The sequence below is a fragment of the Anopheles nili genome, unplaced genomic scaffold, assembly GCF_943737925.1.
Source record: "Anopheles nili unplaced genomic scaffold, idAnoNiliSN_F5_01 U_low_cov_55, whole genome shotgun sequence".
Taxonomy (NCBI): Eukaryota; Metazoa; Arthropoda; class Insecta; order Diptera; family Culicidae; genus Anopheles; species Anopheles nili.
The window spans coordinates 11,149-34,632 of record NW_026525593.1 but is presented as its reverse complement, the minus strand read 5'-3'; the positions used below and the strand labels follow the sequence as shown (position 1 = coordinate 34,632).

General features: G+C 27.7%; 1 pseudogene; it reads left to right on the top strand.

Annotated features, from left to right (window-relative positions):
- Positions 1-13,720: 13,720 nt before the first annotated feature.
- Positions 13,721-14,434, top strand: LOC128730113 (calcium/calmodulin-dependent protein kinase type 1-like; annotated as a pseudogene).
- The last annotated feature ends 9,050 nt before the right edge of the window (positions 14,435-23,484 follow it).

Below are 23,484 nucleotides of genomic sequence, written 5' to 3'. Positions count from 1 at the left end.
CGATTTAAAAAAATTTTTTTAGTACATCCTCGATCTGAAAAAAATTTTTTTAGTACATCCTCGATTTAAAAAAAATTTTTTTAGTACATCCTCGATCTAAAAAAATTTTTTTAGTACATCCTCGACCTAAAAAAAATTTTTTAGTACATCCTCGATCTAAAAAAATTTTTTTAGTACATCCTCGATCTAAAAAAAATTTTTTTAGTACATCCTTGATATGAAAAATTTTTTTTTAATACATCCTCGATTTAAAAAAATTTTTTTAGTACATCCTCGATCTAAAAAAATTTTTTTAGTACATCCTCGATCTAAAAAAATTTTTTTAGTACATCCTCGATTTAAAAAAAATTTTTTTAGTACATCCTCGATCTAAAAAAATTTTTTTAGTACATCCTCGATCTAAAAAAAATTTTTTTAGTACATCCTTGATATGAAAAAATTTTTTTTAGTACATCCTCGATTTAAAAAAAATTTTTAGTACATCCTCGATCTAAAAAAAATTTTTTTAGTACATCCTCGATCTAAAAAAATTTTTTTAGTACATCCTCGACCTAAAAAAAATTTTTTTAGTACATCCTCGATCTAAAAAAATTTTTTTAGTACATCCTCGACCTAAAAAAAATTTTTTTAGTACATCCTCGATCTAAAAAAATTTTTTTAGTACATCCTCGATTTAAAAAAAATTTTTTTAGTACATCCTCGACCTAAAAAAAATTTTTTTAGTACATCCTCGATCTAAAAAAATTTTTTTAGTACATCCTCGATCTAAAAAAAATTTTTTTAGTACATCCTTGATATGAAAAAATTTTTTTTAGTACATCCTCGATTTAAAAAAAATTTTTTAGTACATCCTCGATCTAAAAAAAATTTTTTTAGTACATCCTCGATCTAAAAAAATTTTTTTAGTACATCCTCGATTTAAAAAAAATTTTTTTAGTACATCCTCGATCTAAAAAAATTTTTTTAGTACATCCTCGATTTAAAAAAAATTTTTTTAGTACATCCTCGATTTAAAAAAATTTTTTTAGTACATCCTTGATCTAAAAAAATTTTTTTAGTACATCCTCGATTTAAAAAAAATTTTTTAGTACATCCTCGATCTAAAAAAAATTTTTTTAGTACATCCTCGATCTAAAAAAATTTTTTTAGTACATCCTCGATTTAAAAAAAATTTTTTTAGTACATCCTCGATCTAAAAAAATTTTTTTAGTACATCCTCGACCTAAAAAAAATTTTTTTAGTACATCCTCGATCTAAAAAAATTTTTTTAGTACATCCTCGATTTAAAAAAAAATTTTTTAGTACATCCTCGATCTAAAAAAATTTTTTTAGTACATCCTCGATTTAAAAAAAATTTTTTTAGTACATCCTCGATTTAAAAAAATTTTTTTAGTACATCCTCGATCTAAAAAAATTTTTTTAGTACATCCTCGATTTAAAAAAAATTTTTTTAGTACATCCTCGATTTAAAAAAATTTTTTTAGTACATCCTCGATCTAAAAAAATTTTTTTAGTACATCCTCGACCTAAAAAAAATTTTTTTAGTACATCCTCGATCTAAAAAAATTTTTTTAGTACATCCTCGATTTAAAAAAAATTTTTTTAGTACATCCTCGATCTAAAAAAATTTTTTTAGTACATCCTCGATCTAAAAAAAATTTTTTTAGTACATCCTTGATATGAAAAAATTTTTTTTAGTACATCCTCGATTTAAAAAAAATTTTTTAGTACATCCTCGATCTAAAAAAAATTTTTTTAGTACATCCTCGATCTAAAAAAATTTTTTTAGTACATCCTCGATTTAAAAAAAAATTTTTTAGTACATCCTCGATCTAAAAAAATTTTTTTAGTACATCCTCGACCTAAAAAAAATTTTTTTAGTACATCCTCGATCTAAAAAAATTTTTTTAGTACATCCTCGATTTAAAAAAAATTTTTTTAGTACATCCTCGATTTAAAAAAATTTTTTTAGTACATCCTCGATCTAAAAAAAATTTTTTTAGTACATCCTCGATCTAAAAAAATTTTTTTAGTACATCCTCGACCTAAAAAAAATTTTTTTAGTACATCCTCGATCTAAAAAAATTTTTTTAGTACATCCTCGATTTAAAAAAAATTTTTTTAGTACATCCTCGATCTAAAAAAATTTTTTTAGTACATCCTCGATTTAAAAAAAAATTTTTTAGTACATCCTCGATCTAAAAAAATTTTTTTAGTACATCCTCGACCTAAAAAAAATTTTTTTAGTACATCCTCGATCTAAAAAAATTTTTTTAGTACATCCTCGACCTAAAAAAAATTTTTTTAGTACATCCTCGACCTAAAAAAAATTTTTTTAGTACATCCTCGATCTAAAAAAATTTTTTTAGTACATCCTCGATTTAAAAAAAATTTTTTTAGTACATCCTCGATCTAAAAAAATTTTTTTAGTACATCCTCGACCTAAAAAAAATTTTTTTAGTACATCCTCGATCTAAAAAAAATTTTTTTAGTACATCCTCGATCTAAAAAAAATTTTTTTAGTACATCCTTGATATGAAAAAATTTTTTTTAGTACATCCTCGATTTAAAAAAAATTTTTTAGTACATCCTCGATCTAAAAAAAATTTTTTTAGCACATCCTCGATCTAAAAAAATTTTTTTAGTACATCCTCGATCTAAAAAAAATTTTTTTAGTACATCCTCGATCTAAAAAAATTTTTTTAGTACATCCTCGATCTAAAAAAATTTTTTTAGTACATCCTCGACCTAAAAAAAATTTTTTTAGTACATCCTCGATCTAAAAAAATTTTTTTAGTACATCCTCGATTTAAAAAAAATTTTTTTAAGTACATCCTCGATTTAAAAAAAATTTTTTTAGTACATCCTCGATTTAAAAAAATTTTTTTAGTACTTCCTCGATTTAAAAAAATTTTTTTAGTACATCCTCGATCTAAAAAAATTTTTTTAGTACATCCTCGATCTAAAAAAAATTTTTTTAGTACATCCTTGATATAAAAAAAAATTTTTTAGTACATCCTCGATTTAAAAAAAATTTTTTAGTACATCCTCGATCTAAAAAAAATTTTTTTAGCACATCCTCGATCTAAAAAAATTTTTTTAGTACATCCTCGATCTAAAAAAAATTTTTTTAGTACATCCTCGATCTAAAAAAATTTTTTTAGTACATCCTCGATTTAAAAAAAATTTTTTTAGTACATCCTCGATCTAAAAAAATTTTTTTAGTACATCCTCGATCTAAAAAAAATTTTTTTAGTACATCCTCGATCTAAAAAAATTTTTTTAGTACATCCTCGACCTAAAAAAAATTTTTTTAGTACATCCTCGATCTAAAAAAATTTTTTTAGTACATCCTCGACCTAAAAAAAATTTTTTTAGTACATCCTCGATCTAAAAAAATTTTTTTTAGTACATCCTCGATTTAAAAAAAATTTTTTTAGTACATCCTCGATTTAAAAAAATTTTTTTAGTACATCCTCGATCTAAAAAAAATTTTTTTAGTACATCCTCGATCTAAAAAAATTTTTTTAGTACATCCTCGACCTAAAAAAAATTTTTTTAGTACATCCTCGATCTAAAAAAATTTTTTTAGTACATCCTCGATTTAAAAAAAAATTTTTTAGTACATCCTCGATTTAAAAAAAATTTTTTTAGTACATCCTCGATTTAAAAAAATTTTTTTAGTACATCCTCGATTTAAAAAAATTTTTTAGTACATCCTCGATCTAAAAAAAATTTTTTTAGTACATCCTCGATCTAAAAAAAATTTTTTTAGTACATCCTTGATATGAAAAAATTTTTTTTAGTACATCCTCGAATTAAAAAAAATTTTTTAGTACATCCTCGATCTAAAAAAAATTTTTTTAGCACATCCTCGATCTAAAAAAATTTTTTTAGTACATCCTCGATCTAAAAAAAATTTTTTTAGTACATCCTCGATCTAAAAAAATTTTTTTAGTACATCCTCGATTTAAAAAAAATTTTTTTAGTACATCCTCGATCTAAAAAAATTTTTTTAGTACATCCTCGATCTAAAAAAAATTTTTTTAGTACATCCTCGATCTAAAAAAAATTTTTAAGTACATCCTCGACCTAAAAAAAATTTTTTTAGTACATCATCGATCTAAAAAAATTTTTTTAGTACATCCTCGACCTAAAAAAAATTTTTTTAGTACATCCTCGATCTAAAAAAATTTTTTTAGTACATCCTCGATTTAAAAAAAATTTTTTTAGTACATCCTCGATTTAAAAAAATTTTTTTAGTACATCCTCGATCTAAAAAAAATTTTTTTAGTACATCCTCGATCTAAAAAAATTTTTTTAGTACATCCTCGACCTAAAAAAAATTTTTTTAGTACATCCTCGATCTAAAAAAATTTTTTTAGTACATCCTCGATCTAAAAAAAATTTTTTTAGTACATCCTCGATCTAAAAAAATTTTTTTAGTACATCCTCGACCTAAAAAAAATTTTTTTAGTACATCCTCGATCTAAAAAAATTTTTTTAGTACATCCTCGATTTAAAAAAAATTTTTTTAGTACATCCTCGATTTAAAAAAATTTTTTTAGTACATCCTCGATCTAAAAAAAATTTTTTTAGTACATCCTCGATCTAAAAAAATTTTTTTAGTACATCCTCGACCTACAAAAAATTTTTTTAGTACATCCTCGATCTAAAAAAATTTTTTTAGTACATCCTCGCCCTAAAAAAAATTTTTTTAGTACATCCTCGATCTAAAAAAATTTTTTTAGTACATCCTCGATTTGAAAAAAATTTTTTTAGTACATCCTCGATCTAAAAAAATTTTTTTAGTACATCCTCGATCTAAAAAAAATTTTTTTAGTACATCCTTGATATGAAAAAATTTTTTTTAGTACATCCTCGATTTAAAAAAAATTTTTTAGTACATCCTCGATCTAAAAAAAATTTTTTTAGCACATCCTCGATCTAAAAAAATTTTTTTAGTACATCCTCGATCTAAAAAAAATTTTCTTAGTACATCCTTGATATGAAAAAATTTTTTTTAGTACATCCTCGATTTAAAAAAAATTTTTTAGTACATCCTCGATCTAAAAAAAATTTTTTTAGTACATCCTCGATCTAAAAAAATTTTTTTAGTACATCCTCGATTTAAAAAAAATTTTTTTAGTACATCCTCGATCTAAAAAAATTTTTTTAGTACATCCTCGATCTAAAAAAAATTTTTTTAGTACATCCTTGATATGAAAAAATTTTTTTTAGTACATCCTCGATTTAAAAAAAATTTTTTAGTACATCCTCGATCTAAAAAAAATTTTTTTAGTACATCCTCGATCTAAAAAAATTTTTTTAGTACATCCTCGACCTAAAAAAAATTTTTTTAGTACATCCTCGATCTAAAAAAATTTTTTTAGTACATCCTCGACCTAAAAAAAATTTTTTTAGTACATCCTCGATCTAAAAAAATTTTTTTAGTACATCCTCGATTTAAAAAAAATTTTTTTAGTACATCCTCGATTTAAAAAAATTTTTTTAGTACATCCTCGATCTAAAAAAAATTTTTTTAGTACATCCTCGATCTAAAAAAATTTTTTTAGTACATCCTCGACCTAAAAAAAATTTTTCTAGTACATCCTCGATCTAAAAAAATTTTTTTAGTACATCCTCGATCTAAAAAAAATTTTTTTAGTACATCCTCGATCTAAAAAAATTTTTTTAGTACATCCTCGACCTAAAAAAAATTTTTTTAGTACATCCTCGATCTAAAAAAATTTTTTTAGTACATCCTCGACCTAAAAAAAATTTTTTTAGTACATCCTCGATCTAAAAAAATTTTTTTAGTACATCCTCGATTTAAAAAAAATTTTTTTAGTACATCCTCGATCTAAAAAAATTTTTTTAGTACATCCTCGATTTAAAAAAAATTTTTTAGTACATCCTCGATCTAAAAAAAATTTTTTTAGTACATCCTCGATCTAAAAAAAATTTTTTTAGTACATCCTTGATATGAAAAAATTTTTTTTAGTACATCCTCGATTTAAAAAAAATTTTTTAAGTACATCCTCGATCTAAAAAAAATTTTTTTAGCACATCCTCGATCTAAAAAAATTTTTTTAGTACATCCTCGATCTAAAAAAAATTTTTTTAGTACATCCTCGATCTAAAAAAATTTTTTTAGTACATCCTCGATTTAAAAAAAATTTTTTAGTACATCCTCGATTTAAAAAAAAATTTTTTAGTACATCCTCGATTTAAAAAAAATTTTTTTAGTACATCCTCGATCTAAAAAAATTTTTTTAGTACATCCTCGATTTAAAAAAAATTTTTTTAGCACATCCCCGATCTAAAAAAATTTTTTTAGTACATCCTCGATCTAAAAAAATTTTTTTTAGTACATCCTTGATATGAAAAAATTTTTTTTAGTACATCCTCGATTTAAAAAAAATTTTTAGTACATCCTCGATCTAAAAAAAATTTTTTTAGTACATCCTCGATCTAAAAAAATTTTTTTAGTACATCCTCGACCTAAAAAAAATTTATTTAGTACATCCTCGATCTAAAAAAATTTTTTTAGTACATCCTCGACCTAAAAAAAATTTTTTTAGTACATCCTCGATCTAAAAAAATTTTTTTAGTACATCCTCGATTTAAAAAAAATTTTTTTAGTACATCCTCGACCTAAAAAAAATTTTTTTAGTACATCCTCGATCTAAAAAAATTTTTTTAGTACATCCTCGATCTAAAAAAAATTTTTTTAGTACATCCTTGATATGAAAAAATTTTTTTTAGTACATCCTCGATTTAAAAAAAATTTTTTAGTACATCCTCGATCTAAAACAAATTTTTTTAGTACATCCTCGATCTAAAAAAATTTTTTTAGTACATCCTCGATTTAAAAAAAAATTTTTTAGTACATCCTCGATTTAAAAAAAATTTTTTAGTACATCCTCGATCTAAAAAAAATTTTTTTAGTACATCCTCGATCTAAAAAAATTTTTTTAGTACATCCTCGATTTAAAAAAAATTTTTTTAGTACATCCTCGATCTAAAAAAATTTTTTTAGTACATCCTCGACCTAAAAAAAATTTTTTTAGTACATCCTCGATCTAAAAAAATTTTTTTAGTACATCCTCGATTTAAAAAAAAATTTTTTAGTACATCCTCGATCTAAAAAAATTTTTTTAGTACATCCTCGATTTAAAAAAAATTTTTTTAGTACATCCTCGATTTAAAAAAATTTTTTTAGTACATCCTCGATCTAAAAAAATTTTTTTAGTACATCCTCGATTTAAAAAAAATTTTTTAGTACATCCTCGATTTAAAAAAATTTTTTTAGTACATCCTCGATCTAAAAAAATTTTTTTAGTACATCCTCGACCTAAAAAAAATTTTTTTAGTACATCCTCGATCTAAAAAAATTTTTTTAGTACATCCTCGGTTTAAAAAAAATTTTTTAGTACATCCTCGATCTAAAAAAATTTTTTTAGTACATCCTCGATCTAAAAAAAATTTTTTTAGTACATCCTTGATATGAAAAAATTTTTTTTAGTACATCCTCGATTTAAAAAAAATTTTTTAGTACGTCCTCGATCTAAAAAAAATTTTTTTAGTACATCCTCGATCTAAAAAAATTTTTTTAGTACATCCTCGATTTAAAAAAAATTTTTTTAGTACATCCTCGATCTAAAAAAATTTTTTTAGTACATCCTCGATTTAAAAAAAATTTTTTTAGTACATCCTCGATTTAAAAAAATTTTTTTAGTACATCCTCGATCTAAAAAAATTTTTTTAGTACATCCTCGATTTAAAAAAAATTTTTTTAGTACATCCTCGATTTAAAAAAATTTTTTTAGTACATCCTCGATCTAAAAAAATTTTTTTAGTACATCCTCGACCTAAAAAAAATTTTTTTAGTACATCCTCGATCTAAAAAAATTTTTTTAGTACATCCTAGATTTAAAAAAAATTTTTTTAGTACATCCTCGATCTAAAAAATTTTTTTAGTAAATCCTCGATCTAAAAAAAATTTTTTTAGTACATCCTTGATATGAAAAAATTTTTTTAGTACATCCTCGATTTAAAAAAAATTTTTTTAGTACATCCTCGATTTAAAAAAAATTTTTTAGTACATCCTCGATCTAAAAAAATTTTTTTAGTACATCCTCGACCTAATAAAATTTTTTTAGTACATCCTCAATCTAAAAAAATTTTTTTAGTACATCCTCGATTTAAAAAAAATTTTTTTAGTACATCCTCGATTTAAAAAAATTTTTTTTGTACATCCTCGATCTAAAAAAAATTTTTTTAGTACATCCTCGATCTAAAAAAATTTTTTTAGTACATCCTCGACCTAAAAAAAATTTTTTTAGTACATCCTCGATCTAAAAAAATTTTTTTAGTACATCCTCGATTTAAAAAAATTTTTTTAGTACATCCTCGATCTAAAAAAATTTTTTTAGTACATCCTCGATTTAAAAAAAATTTTTTTAGTACATCCTCGATCTAAAAAAATTTTTTTAGTACATCCTCGACCTAAAAAAAATTTTTTTAGTACATCCTCGATCTAAAAAAATTTTTTTAGTACATCCTCGACCTAAAAAAAATTTTTTTAGTACATCCTCGACCTAAAAAAAATTTTTTTAGTACATCCTCGATCTAAAAAAATTTTTATAGTACATCCTCGATTTAAAAAAATTTTTTTAGTACATCCTCGATCTAAAAAAATTTTTTTAGTACATCCTCGACCTAAAAAGAATTTTTTTAGTACATCCTCGATCTAAAAAAATTTTTTTAGTACATCCTCGATCTAAAAAAAATTTTTTTAGTACATCCTTGATATGAAAAAATTTTTTTAGTACATCCTCGATTTAAAAAAAATTTTTTTAGTACATCCTCGATTTAAAAAAATTTTTTTAGTACATCCTCGATCTAAAAAAATTTTTTTAGTACATCCTCGATTTAAAAAAAATTTTTTTAGTACATCCTCGATTTAAAAAAAATTTTTTTAGTACATCCTCGATTTAAAAAAATTTTTTTAGTACATCCTCGATTTAAAATAATTTTTTTAGTACATCCTCGATCTAAAAAAAATTTTTTTAGTACATCCTCGATCTAAAAAAAATTTTTTTAGTACATCCTTGATATGAAAAAATTTTTTTTAGTACATCCTCGATTTAAAAAAATTTTTTTAGTACATCCTCGATCTAAAAAAAATTTTTTTAGCACATCCTCGATCTAAAAAAATTTTTTTAGTACATCCTCGATCTAAAAAAAATTTTTTTAGTACATCCTCGATCTAAAAAAATTTTTTTAGTACATCCTCGATTTAAAAAAAATTTTTTTAGTACATCCTCGATCTAAAAAAATTTTTTTAGTACATCCTCGATCTAAAAAAAATTTTTTTAGTACATCCTCGATCTAAAAAAATTTTTTTAGTACATCCTCGACCTAAAAAAAATTTTTTTAGTACATCCTCGATCTAAAAAAATTTTTTTAGTACATCCTCGACCTAAAAAAAATTTTTTTTTTAGTACATCCTCGATCTAAAAAAAATTTTTTTAGTACATCCTCGATCTAAAAAATATTTTTTAGTACATCCTCGATCTAAAAAAAATTTTTTAGTACATCCTCGAACTAAAAAAATTTTTTTAGTACATCCTCGATCTAAAAAAAATTTTTTTAGTACATCCTCGATCAAAAAAAATTTTTTAGTACATCCTCGATTTAAAAAAAATTTTTTTAGTACATCCTCGATTTAAAAAAATTTTTTTAGTACATCCTTGATATGAAAAAATTTTTTTTAGTACATCCTTGATATGAAAAAATTTTTTTTTAGTACATCCTCGATCTAAAAAAAATTTTTTAGTACATCCTCGATCTAAAAAAATTTTTTTCGTACATCCTCGATCTAAAAAAAATTTTTTAGTACATCCTCGATCTAAAAAAAATTTTTTTAGTACATCCTCGATCAAAAAAAATTTTTTTAGTACATCCTCGATCTAAAAAAATTTTTTTAGTACATCCTCGATCTAAAAAAATTTTTTTAGTATATCCTCGATCTAAAAAAATTTTTTTAGTACATCCTCGATCTAAAAAAAATTTTTTTAGTACATCCTTGATATGAAAAAAATTTTTTTAGTACATCCTCGATCAAAAAAATTTTTTTTAGTACATCCTCGATCTAAAAAAAAATTTTTTAGTACATCCTCGATCTAAAAAAAATTTTTTAATACATCCTCGATCTAAAAAAAATTTTTTAGTACATCCTCGATCTAAAAAAATTTTTTTAGTACATCCTCGATCTAAAAAAAATTTTTTTAGTACATCCTTGATATGAAAAAATTTTTTTAGTACATCCTCGATCAAAAAAAGTTTTTTTAGTACATCCTCGATGTAAAAAAAATTTTTTTAGTACATCCTCGATCTAAAAAAATTTTTTTAGTACATCCTCGATCTAAAAAAAAATTTTTTTAGTACATCCTTGATATGAAAAAATTTTTTTTAGTACATCCTCGATCTAAAAAAATTTTTTTAATACATCCTCGATCAAAAAAAATTTTTTTAGTACATCCTCGATCTAAAAAAAATTTTTTTAGTACATCCTTGATATGAAAAAAAATTTTTTAGTACATCCTCGATCAAAAAAAATTTTTTTAGTACATCCTCGATCGAAAAAAAAATTTTTTAGTACATCCTCGATCTAAAAAAATTTTTTTAGTACATCCTCGATCTAAAAAAAATTTTTTTAGTACATCCTCGATCTAAAAAAATTTTTTAGTACATCCTCGATCTAAAAAAAAATTTTTTAGTACATCCTTGATATGAAAAAATTTTTTTAGTACATCCTCGATCAAAAAAAATTTTTTTAGTACATCCTCGATGTAAAAAAAATTTTTTTAGTACATCCTCGATCTAAAAAAATTTTTTTAGTACATCCTCGATCTAAAAAAAAATTTTTTAGTACATCCTTGATATGAAAAAATTTTTTTTAGTACATCCTCGATCTAAAACAATTTTTTTAGTACATCCTTGATATGAAAAAAATTTTTTTAGTACATCCTCGATCAAAAAAAATTTTTTTAGTACGTCCTCGATCTAAAAAAAATTTTTTTAGTACATCCTTGATATGAAAAAAATTTTTTTAGTACATCCTCGATCAAAAAAAATTTTTTTAGTACATCCTCGATCTAAAAAAAATTTTTTAGTACATCCTTGATATGAAAAAATTTTTTTTTAGTACATCCTCGATCTAAAAAAATTTTTTTAGTACATCCTCGATCTAAAAAAATTTTTTTAGTACATCCTCGATCTAAAAAAATTTTTTTAGTACATCCTTGATATGAAAAAAATTTTTTTAGTACATCCTCGATCTAAAAAAAATTTTTTTAGTACATCCTTGATATGAAAAAAATTTTTTTAGTACATCCTCGATCAAAAAAAATTTTTTTAGTACATCCTCGATCTAAAAAAAAATTTTTTAGTACATCCTTGATATGAAAACAATTTTTTTAGTACATCCTCGATCTAAAAAAATTTTTTTAGTACATCCTCGATCAAAAAAATTTTTTTTAGTACATCCTCGATCTAAAAAAATTTTTTTTAGTACATCCTTGATATGAAAAAAATTTTTTTAGTACATCCTCGATCTAAAAAAAATTTTTTTTAGTACATCCTTGATCAAAAAAAAATTTTTTTAGTACATCCTCGATCTAAAAAAAATTTTTTAGTACATCCTCGATCTAAAAAAAATTTTTTTAGTACATCCTCGATCTAAAAAAATTTTTTTAGTACATCCTCGATCAAAAAAAATTTTTTAAGTACATCCTCGATCTGAAAAAATTTTTTTTAGTACATCCTTGATATGAAAAAAATTTTTTTAGTACATCCTCGATCTAAAAAAATGTTTTTAGTACATCCTTGATATGAAAAAAATTTTTTTAGTACATCCTCGATCTAAAAAAATTTTTTTAGTACATCCTCGATCAAAAAAATTTTTTTTAGTACATCCTCGATCTAAAAAAATTTTTTTTAGTACATCCTTGATATGAAAAAAATTTTTTTAGTACATCCTCGATCTAAAAAAAATTTTTTTTAGTACATCCTTGATCAAAAAAAAATTTTTTTAGTACATCCTCGATTTAAAAAAAATTTTTTTAGTACATCCTCGATCAAAAAAAATTTTTTTAGTACATCCTCGATCTAAAAAAATTTTTTTAGTACATCCTCGATCTAAAAAAAATTTTTTTTAGTACATCCTTGATCAAAAAAAAATTTTTTTAGTACATCCTCGATCTAAAAAAAATTTTTTTAGTACATCCTCGATCTAAAAAAATTTTTTTTAGTACATCCTCGATCTAAAAAAATTTTTTTAGTACATCCTCGATCAAAAAAAATTTTTTTAGTACATCCTCGACCTAAAAAAAATTTTTTTAGTACATCCTCGATCTAAAAAAATTTTTTTAGTACATCCTCGATTTAAAAAAATTTTTTTAGTACATCCTCGATTTAAAAAAATTTTTTTAGTACATCCTCGATCTAAAAAAAATTTTTTTAGTACATCCTCGATCTAAAAAAATTTTTTTAGTACATCCTCGACCTAAAAAAAATTTTTTTAGTACATCCTCGATTTAAAAAAATTTTTTTAGTACATCCTCGATCTAAAAAAAATTTTTTAGTACATCCTCGATCTAAAAAAAAATTTTTAGTACATCTTTGATATGAAAAAAATTTTTTTAGTGCATCTTCGATCAAAAAAAATTTTTTTAGTACATCCTCGATCTAAAAAAAATTTTTTAGTACATCCTCGATCTAAAAAAAAAATTTTTAGTACATCCTTGATCTAAAAAAAATTTTAGTACATCCTCGATCTAAAAAAATGTTTTTAGTACATCCTCGATCTAAAAAAAGTTTTTTAGTACATCCTCGATCAAAAAAAATTTTTTTAGTACATCTTTGATATGAAAAAAATTTTTTTAGTACATCCTTGATATGAAAAAAATTTTTTAGTACATCCTTGATATGAAAAAAATTTTTTTTGTACATCCTCGATCTAAAAAAAATTTTTTTAGTACATCCTCGATCAAAAAAAAATTTTTTTAGTACATCCTCGATCTAAAAAATTTTTTTTAGTACATCCTCGATCAAAAAAAAATTTTTTAGTACATCCTCGATCAAAAAAAATTTTTTTAGTACATCCTTGATATGAAAAAAATTTTTTTAGTACATCCTCGATCTAAAAAAAAAAATTTTGTGTGTCCCGTGTACGTGTGCCCGTCCGATTATGTTGGCCATGGCACGCGAAGCCCACTAAATCGATCGTGTTGCAGCAGCCGAGATAAGCCTGCTAAGAGATCGCGTTCCTCCAGGAGCGCGCGCGCGAGAGAGAGAGAGAGAGAGAGAGAGAGCAACAACAATCAAAAAACCCAGAAGGCACACACCACTGTCGCTCGAGGTGGTCGAGGGACAAAATCCTGCCAGGAACACGGCGACGACGACGACGAACCGGGTTGTGGCACGGTTTCGATGGTGGCACAATTTGACGCGACGGAACGAGCGCACAAGCGGAGAAACCTTTTTTTTCGCCGAAAGACAAACGGTGGGCGAAACAAAGAAGAAAAAAAAAAACCGCCAGCACCCAAGCGAGTAGAACCCGTCAGCATCAAAGGACAACAGCGAGCAGCAGTAGCCAGTGTGCAGTAGCCAGTGTTGCCCGCCGGGCCCGGCAAACCCAGCGGGTGCTTAGTGCGCGAGATGGCCCCTGTTCGGGCAGAAGGACTCGGGCAGGAAGGTGCGCAACGTGACGTGAAGGATGGCTGCGACAAGCTGCCAAGGAAACCGCCCAACAGTACGCGGTCAAGATCATTGACAAAAAAGGGGCGCTCAAGGGCAAGGAGGACTCGCTCTCCGGGAGAACGAGTTCCGGGTGTTGAAGCGATGGTAAGCGCGATGTGCACACGACCGGATCCGCCACTGGGAGGGACAACCCCGGTTTGCGCATCCCAACATCGTCCAGCTGCTGGAGATCGTTCGAGGACAAATCGAAGCAGGGCGTTGTGCACCGGGACCTGAAACCGGAGAACCTGCTGTACTACAGCCCGGCGGAAGACAGCAAGATCATGATCAGTGACTTTGGTCTCTCGAAGATGGAGGATTTCGGGGTGCAAAGGCGGTGGACGTGTGGAGCATAGGCGTCATCTCGTACATCCTGCTGTGTTCGCCCAGAACCGTGAAGGGTGAGTTCGTGTTCGACTCACCGTACTGGGACGAGATCAGCGACTCGTGCGAAGGACTTCATCCGTTCATCTGATGTGCGTGAACGTGGAGAGGCGGTTCACGTGTTCCCTGGATCTCGGGCAACGCGGCCAGCAGCAAGAACATCCACGGTACCGTGTCCGAGCAGCTGAAGAAGAACTTTGCCAAATCGCGCTGGAAAGCAGACGCTCTGCGTCACGAATAAGCAATGCACCGGCGGACACTACTACGGCGGCCTCTAGCAGTAAGTAATTGGCCGAAAGCGGCCAGCCAGCCAGTCGGGTGCCCTATAGCCGTAGGTTAGAAGCGGATGAAGTTGTACGAATTGTACGGTAGGTCGCCGGCCGCGGGTTCCGAGAGCAGTGGAGAGTTTGCGCGTCCTAGCGGTCCTTCGAAAACTTGCGCCCAAAGTTGTTCGGTTAATTGTTCACGTGACGTGGCGGAAGCTCTTTGTTTTGTTTGTTTATTTGCTTCTGTTCTCTTTCTCTTTGGTTCTCTCTCTCATCAGTTGGAATCGGGAAGTTGGAGTCCACCAGTTGAAATGAGTGGTCAACTTCTACATTGTTTGAAAAACGTCATTTTTGTCATTGTAGAGCCCAAAGTTTCCACTGGTAAATTGTTTATTCCCGTAATAGTACATTTTTCCTCTGCATTTATCGGTGGGGGTAGATTAATCTGATTAATTTTGAAAATTGATAGCTCCGCTCCGGAGTCTACTAGCAAAGTATGCTCTGAGCTTGAAAATCCAAGGTTAATTATTATAAAATTTGAACAATTCGTATTCACACTATAACATGCCTTACTTCTATCTTCGCTGTTCTGTTATCTGTTGGTGAACGTATTGGTTCGGTGGCGGTAGAGAAGTTTGACCGTGGTCTATTCCCCCAGCTAGCAATTGTTGGGGGACTGGGTCGTTTCCCGCCTGTGCGTAAAAAACGCCGTTATTTTGCCCAGTCCTGTGATTGTTTGGGAAACTGTACGAATAGGAGTTATTTCTCCCTCTGTTGTTAACATTTCCTCTGAAATTGCCTCTAAAATGCTGTCCTCTTTCATGTCCTCTTCGGTTTGGCTTTCGGTAAAAATTACCATAAAACTGATTAAAGTGGGGAGTAGACCAGTTCCCTGTTCTGTTATTTGAAAAATTGGAGTATTCATTGTTGCCTTTGAAACTTGCTTTTCCACGTCCTCTTGAATTGAAACTGAGGACTTGAGCTTCATTTGAAGGCTGAGTTTCATTTATTTTTTGAATAGCCTTTTTGACGGATTGGAATTCTCCGGCCTTTAGTATAATTTTAAACTTCGGCACGGGATACACCGTTAATCGGTGCATTAACTCCAGCTTTAGTAGTACCATTTGATTTGCTACGTCAATTAGATACTTTCTGCGAAAGTGTTTCCACTTCATCGCAGCATTTTTTGCTGGTTCCCCGCTTATTTTTGATGGCTCTAAGTTTTGCACAAGATTCAGTCTGGATTTTCCACACTTTTGCATGCTAATTTTACGGCATTGCTGATGTCCTGGAATCGTTCTTCATTAGGTGGTATGGCGGAACGGGCTTTACCACTCAATCTGCTAACCCGTCAGGTTAGAACCCATCATAATTTTGTCTAAGTGCTGTCGCTGTTTTAACATCAAAAGGTGCTTAAGGAGCGGCTTGACTGATTGAACAGGCGCCCATGAAGACAATATTCTGCTTATTTTCACTTAGTTTCAATTCGAAAACTGCTTCCGGTGAAGATTTAACGAAAATTCCTAATTTTTGAATAGGAATATTCCATTCGTGTTCAACGAAAAAAGGATTCAACTTCACGATAAAAGGTTCGCTTGCATACTGATATGTTAGCTTGATAAGGTTTTTTGTTTTGAATGTTTTTGTTTTTTGGATTTTTTTTTTCACTTAGCTTGCAATTTCAACAATTCCTCGACAGCTGCTTCTAAATCTTCTAACGTTTGACTAATCATTAACCTTACTTTTTACTTATTTTATTACACCCTATTTAGTCATTGTATGGGTTAATGTACTTTATAGCATTTGTCGTCACTCATCCGGTCACTGAGTCACCCTTTTCACTGAGAGCTCGTTTTTTGATTTAATGTTCTTCTTTTGCTTTTTTTTTTTCACTGTTTCCGTACTGTTTATTACCCCTGGAGTTCAAATTCGTTTACTCATCACTTCACTTCAATAAATTCTCTTTATAAAGTTCGTCTTCCGGTTCATTTACAAAAACATTCAAAGTTTGCCATAGATTTGGGCCGCCTTTAAAGCTTCCTTACGGGTGCTATTTTTTTTTTGTACATAATATACATAGTCATACCTCGGTGAATGATTAGCAGTTTCTGTGCATGACTTTCGTGCAGCTCAGCATGAGATTCTTGCTGATTCGCTATTTGTACTTGCGGATCACCGCGTTTTTTTATAATTTTTGAATTCGTCTTCCCCATTTGTTTTTTTTTGCGTTTGGGGGTGCATTTAGTAATTATTTTCCGAGCTGCTTGCATCACATTTTCACTGTATTTATTAGGTTTTTCACTTTGGATGTTTGAAACCAAAAATTCCACATCGTCCTGCCACGGTCGCCACGTAGAAAGTTCGGATAATTGAAACACTGTCCAAAAATATAATGTTCACAGGTGACTGCTGACTGCTGACTTAAGACTGACGCTTTATGCTGACGATAACTTGCTTTATAGGTGGTTTTCCAAAAAAAGCCACATGAGAGTGGAGCACGTTTTTCGCTCGAAGGTCCGGCATATCGTAAGACGATCGGTAGCCATATTGTTTTGCTGCTGCTGCATAATCGAGCAAATGTTCGCAAAACGCTTCCGTGGTCAATGTAAGGAATGTTGGAATTTAGCTTACAACGGCGGTGCTAACACACACAAAAAAAACGGCATGCTATAAAATCTTGTGCCGCGGGGTCTCGCGCTCGTGTTTTGAACTGTGAATGGGACGCATGTGTTTCTTTTTTGCAATGAGCCAGAACGATCGGCATCATGCGCTTGAACCTCTTTTCTCTCTCTCTCTCAGTCGAAGAAATACAAAACCCCCGTGTGATTGTAGTGACAAAGGACGTGTAGAAAAAATCTCCAATGTATCATCGGAAGAGTTAAACAAGCGCTCGAATCGCAAACATCGCTAACGTTAAAGCCAAAAAAAGGGTTACTTGAGTCCTCACCGGTGGGACCTCCCCAAGCAGCGGTGAAACTCACGAAATGTATGGGATACTCACAATTCTGACTCGTCGAAACAGCCTTGTCGAACGTCTCATCGGAAATGTAACATTTCCGATTCTTGCTTCATAAGTCACTCGAAAATTCTCTCACGTCAGTAGCCGGCCGGGTGTCGACGCGGGTAGACCTAGGCTAATGCGCAGCAAAAACAAATGAATACGTGCGCAGCTGCGGTTGGCTTTTATGACGGTACATGAACGCGACATGCGGTACGAGGTAAAAAAGGGTAGGGTCATGGTCATAAACACATATTTATTGGGGTGTCAGACCTTTTATGACCCTTTCTCATTAGACGACCCTTTTTTTCCTTTTTCCCATCTTCACTCATTCGCAGGCGGTACCTGCCCTGCATATCGGCTTGCTCTATCTGACCTGTTCCCCCCGCTTCATATTTGGACATATTTTGTTTCCCTTATTTTATCATTTGGCTTTGGCTTGTGATTTTGAATTGTCGTCAATCATTTTAGAAGCATTCGAACGCTCGAGGGTGACGACTGACGGTATATGTGTTTGTTTCAAACGTTTTCGCTCCAGCTGTTGTGCCTGTTAAGATAAGAGAGTGAGAGAAATTCAGAATTTATTAAGAGTAAGTTTTATTCGTACCATTCCATTCCCGTGGGGGTTTGAGCCGAGTTGATGTGCAAATGTTACGCGTCCGTGGTGTTGATGTTTGCACGTTGATCTATCCGGCCTTGTCAGTTGACTAATGTACATTCTCGTTTTTGTTTTTATTCTGGGACAACGTGCAGAACGATGGATAGCAACAAAGAAAACGTTGTATACGTGATAAATGCTGCGGGTGTTTCTGCTGAGCGTGTAAGCCCGCAATGCTCGTATCGCACCGCAACTGTAGCGATTGATCCACAGCCTCTTTCCACACAGGCAACGGAGATAAGTTCCCAACCAATTAGCAGACCAAAACAGAAAGTACCATTTAAACAACCTCGAGATATTACTTCAAACAATAGTATTGAGACATTAATGCGTATTTTGAGCGAAAATACGAAAGCGCTGATTCAAAACACCTCTGTTTTAGAAAAAAACACACAAATAATTGGAGAACTCAAAAACGAGCAAGCTAAATTAAGTAGAAGGTTGTCCGTTGTGGAAGCTAACATGGTCCTTATTAGAGATACCGTTTGCAATAACAATAATAATGATAATAGTAGCCCACCCTTTACTTTTAATAAGGTGTGTAATATAGATGATTTGACTGCATTTGAAACAAATCTGGGCAATATAGATTTCTTTGAAAACGTTGTGCAATATTTAGAAAGTAAAATAACAACAAACGACGTGCAAAACAAAATGCACATCGCAATGGATTTAGTTTTTTCTCGCAATTTCTTGCCGCAATGTACGTGGTTTTAAAACAAATTTAATTTAAAAATAAGTTTAAGTAGTTTTGACAACGTTATTTCCTTATTTGCAAAGATAGGTAGTAATGATTTTGAAGAAGGTGGCAAGAACACTGTATCAAAATTTTTTTAGTACATGCTCGATCTAAAAAAAAATTTTTTAGTACATCCTTGATATGAAAAAAATTTTTTTAGTACATCCTCGATTTAAAAAAAATTTTTTTAGTACATCCTTGATATGAAAAATTTTTTTTTAGTACATCCTCGATTTAAAAAAATTTTTTTAGTACATTCTCGATCTAAAAAAAATTTTTTTAGCACATCCTCGATCTAAAAAAATTTTTTTAGTACATCCTCGAACTAAAAAAATTTTTTTAGTACATCCTCGATCTAAAAAAATTTTTTTAGTACATCCTCGATTTAAAAAAAATTTTTTTAGTACATCCTCGATCTAAAACAATTTTTTTTAGTACATCCTTGAAATGAAAAAAATTTTTTTAGTACATCCTCGATCAAAAAAAATTTTTTTAGTACATCCTCGATCTTAAAAAAAAATTTTTTAGTACATCCTCGATCTAAAACAAATGTTTTTAGTACATCCTTGATATGAAAAAATTTTTTTAGTACATCCTCGATCAAAAAAATTTTTTTTAGTACATCCTCGATCTAAAAAAAAATTTTTAGTACATTCTTGATATGAAAAAATTTTTTTTAGTACATCCTCGATCTAAAAAAATTTTTTTAGTACATCCTCGATCTAAAAAAAAATTTTTTAGTACATCCTCGATCAAAAAAAATTTTTTTAGTACATCCTCGATCTAAAAAAAATTTTTTTAGTACATCCTCGATCAAAAAAAATTTTTTTAGTACATCCTCGATCTAAAAAAATTTTTTTAGTACATCCTCGATTTAAAAAAAATTTTTTTAGTACATCCTCGATTTAAAAAAATTTTTTTAGTACATCCTCGATCTAAAAAAATTTTTTTAGTACATCCTCGATTTAAAAAAAATTTTTTTAGTACATCCTCGATTTAAAAAAAATTTTTTAGTACATCCTCGATCTAAAAAAAAGTTTTTTAGTACATCCTCGATCTAAAAAAGTTTTTTTAGTACATCCTCGATCTAAAAAAATTTTTTTAGTACATCCTCGATCTAAAAAAAAATTTTTAGTACATCCCCGATCTTAAAAAAAATTTTTAGTACATCCTCGATCTAAAAAAATTTTTTTAGTGCACCCTCGAACTAAAAAAAATATTTTTAGTACATCCTTGATATGAAAAAATTTTTTTTAGTACATCGTCGATCTAAAAAAATTTTTTTAGTACATCCTCGATCTAAAAAAATTGTTTAGTACATCCTCGATCTAAAAAAAATTTTTTTAGTACATCCTTGATATGAAAAAATTTTTTTAGTACATCCTCGATCTAAAAAAAATTTTTTTAGTACATCCTTGATATGAAAAAATTTTATTAGTACATCCTCGATTTAAAAAAAATTTTTTTAGTACATCCTCGATCTAAAAAAATTTTTTTAGTACATCCTCGATCTAAAAAAAAATTTTTAGTACATCCCCGATCTTAAAAAAAGTTTTTAGTACATCCTCGATCTAAAAAAATTTTTTTAGTGCACCCTCGAACTAAAAAAAATATTTTTAGTACATCCTTGATATGAAAAAATTTTTTTTAGTACATCGTCGATCTAAAAAAATTTTTTTAGTACATCCTCGATCTAAAAAAATTGTTTAGTACATCCTCGATCTAAAAAAAATTTTTTTAGTACATCCTTGATATGAAAAAATTTTTTTAGTACATCCTCGATCTAAAAAAAATTTTTTTAGTACATCCTTGATATGAAAAAATTTTTTTAGTATATCCTCGATCTAAAAAAAATTTTTTTAGTACATCCTCGATTTAAAAAAATTTTTTTAGTACATCCTTGATATGAAAAAAATTTTTTTAGTACATCCTCGATCTAAAAAAATTTTTTTAGTACATCCTCGATTTAAAAAAAATTTTTTTAGTACATCCTTGATATGAAAAAAATTTTTTAGTGCATCCTCGATCTAAAAAAAATTTTTTTAGTACATCCTTGATATGAAAAAATTTTTTAAGTACATCCTCGATCTTAAAAAATTTTTTTTAGTACATCCTCGATCTAAAAAAATTTTTTTAGTACATCCTCGATCTAAAAAAAATTTTTTTAGTACATCCTTGATATGAAAAAATTTTTTTTAGTACATCCTCGATCTAAAAAAATTTTTTTAGTACATCCTCGATCAAAAAAAATTTTTTTAGTACTTCCTCGATCTAAAAAAAATTTTTTTAGTACATCCTTGATATGAAAAAATTTTTTTTAGTACATCCTCGATCTAAAAAAATTTTTTTAATACATCCTCGATCAAAAAAAATTTTTTTAGTACATCCTCGATCTAAAAAAAATTTTTTTAGTACATCCTTGATATGAAAAAAATTTTTTAGTACATCCTCGATAAAAAAAATTTTTTTAGTACATCCTCGATGTAAAAAAATTTTTTTAGTACATCCTCGATCTAAAAAATTTTTTTTAGTACATCCTCGATAAAAAAAAATTTTTTTAGTACATCCTCGATCTAAAAAAATTTTTTTAGTACATCCTCGATATGAAAAAAATTTTTTTAGTACATCCTCGATCTAAAAAAAATTTTTTTAGTACATCCTTGATATGAAAAAAATTTTTTTAGTACATCCTCGATCTAAAAAATTTTTTTAGTACATCATCGATCTAAAAAAAATTTTTTTAGTACATCCTCGATCTAAGAAATTTTTTTAGTACATCCTCGATCTAAAAAAAATTTTTTTAGTACATCCTTGATATGGAAAAATTTTTTTAGTACATCCTCGATCAAAAAAAATTTTTTTAGTACATCCTCGATCTAAAAAAAATTTTTTTAGTACATCCTCGATATGAAAAAAATTTTTTTAGTACATCCTCGATCAGAAAAAATTTTTTTAGTACATCCTCGATCTAAAAAAAATTTTTTTAGTACATCCTCGATATGAAAAAAATTTTTTTAGTACATCCTCGATCAAAAAAAATTTTTTTAGTACATCCTCGATCCAAAAAAAATTTTTTAAGTACATCCTTGATATGAAAAAATTTTTTTAGTACATCCTCGATCAAAAAAAATTTTTTTAGTACATCCTCGATCTAAAAAAAATTTTTTTAGTACATCCTTGATATGAAAAAAATTTTTTTTTGTACATCCTCGATCTAAAAAAATTTTTTAGTACATCCTCGATGTAAAAAAATTTTTTTTAGTACATCCTCGATCTAAAAAAATTTTTTTAGTACATCCTCGATCTAAAAAAATTTTTTTAGTACATCCTCGATCTAAAAAAATTTTTTTAGTACATCCTCGATCTAAAAAAATTTTTTTAGTACATCCTCGATTTAAAAAATTTTTTTAGTACATCCTTGATATGAAAAAATTTTTTTTAGTACATCGTCGATCTAAAAAAATTTATTTAGTACATCGTAGATCTAAAAAAATTGTTTAGTACATCCTCGATCTAAAAAAAATTTTTTTAGTACATCCTTGATATGAAAAAATTTTTTTAGTACATCCTCGATCTAAAAAAATTTTTTTAGTACATCCTCGATCTAAAAAAAAATTTTTAGTACATCCCCGATCTTAAAAAAAATTTTTAGTACATCCTCGATCTAAAAAAATTTTTTTAGTGCACCCTCGAACTAAAAAAAATATTTTTAGTACATCCTTGATATGAAAAAATTTTTTTTAGTACATCGTCGATCTAAAAAAATTTTTTTAGTACATCCTCGATCTAAAAAAATTGTTTAGTACATCCTCGATCTAAAAAAAATTTTTTTAGTACATCCTTGATATGAAAAAATTTTTTTAGTACATCCTCGATCTAAAAAAAATTTTTTTAGTACATCCTTGATATGAAAAAATTTTATTAGTACATCCTCGATTTAAAAAAAATTTTTTTAGTACATCCTCGATCTAAAAAAATTTTTTTAGTACATCCTCGATTAAAAAAAAATTTTTTTAGTACATCCTTGATATGAAAAAAATTTTTTAGTGCATCCTCGATCTAAAAAAAATTTTTTTAGTACATCCTTGATATGAAAAAATTTTTTAAGTACATCCTCGATCTAAAAAAATTTTTTTTAGTACATCCTTGATATGAAAAAATTTTTTTAGTACATCCTCGATCTAAAAAAATTTTTTTAGTACATCCTCGATCTAAAAAAAATTTTTTTAGTACATCCTTGATATGAAAAAATTTTTTTTAGTACATCCTCGATCTAAAAAAATTTTTTTAGTACATCCTCGATCAAAAAAAATTTTTTTAGTACTTCCTCGATCTAAAAAAAATTTTTTTAGTACATCCTTGATATGAAAAAATTTTTTTTAGTACATCCTCGATCTAAAAAAATTTTTTTAATACATCCTCGATCAAAAAAAATTTTTTTAGTACATCCTCGATCTAAAAAAAATTTTTTTAGTACATCTTTGATATGAAAAAAATTTTTTAATACATCCTCGATAAAAAAAATTTTTTTAGTACATCCTCGATGTAAAAAAATTTTTTTAGTACATCCTCGATCTAAAAAATTTTTTTTAGTACATCCTCGATAAAAAAAAATTTTTTTAGTACATCC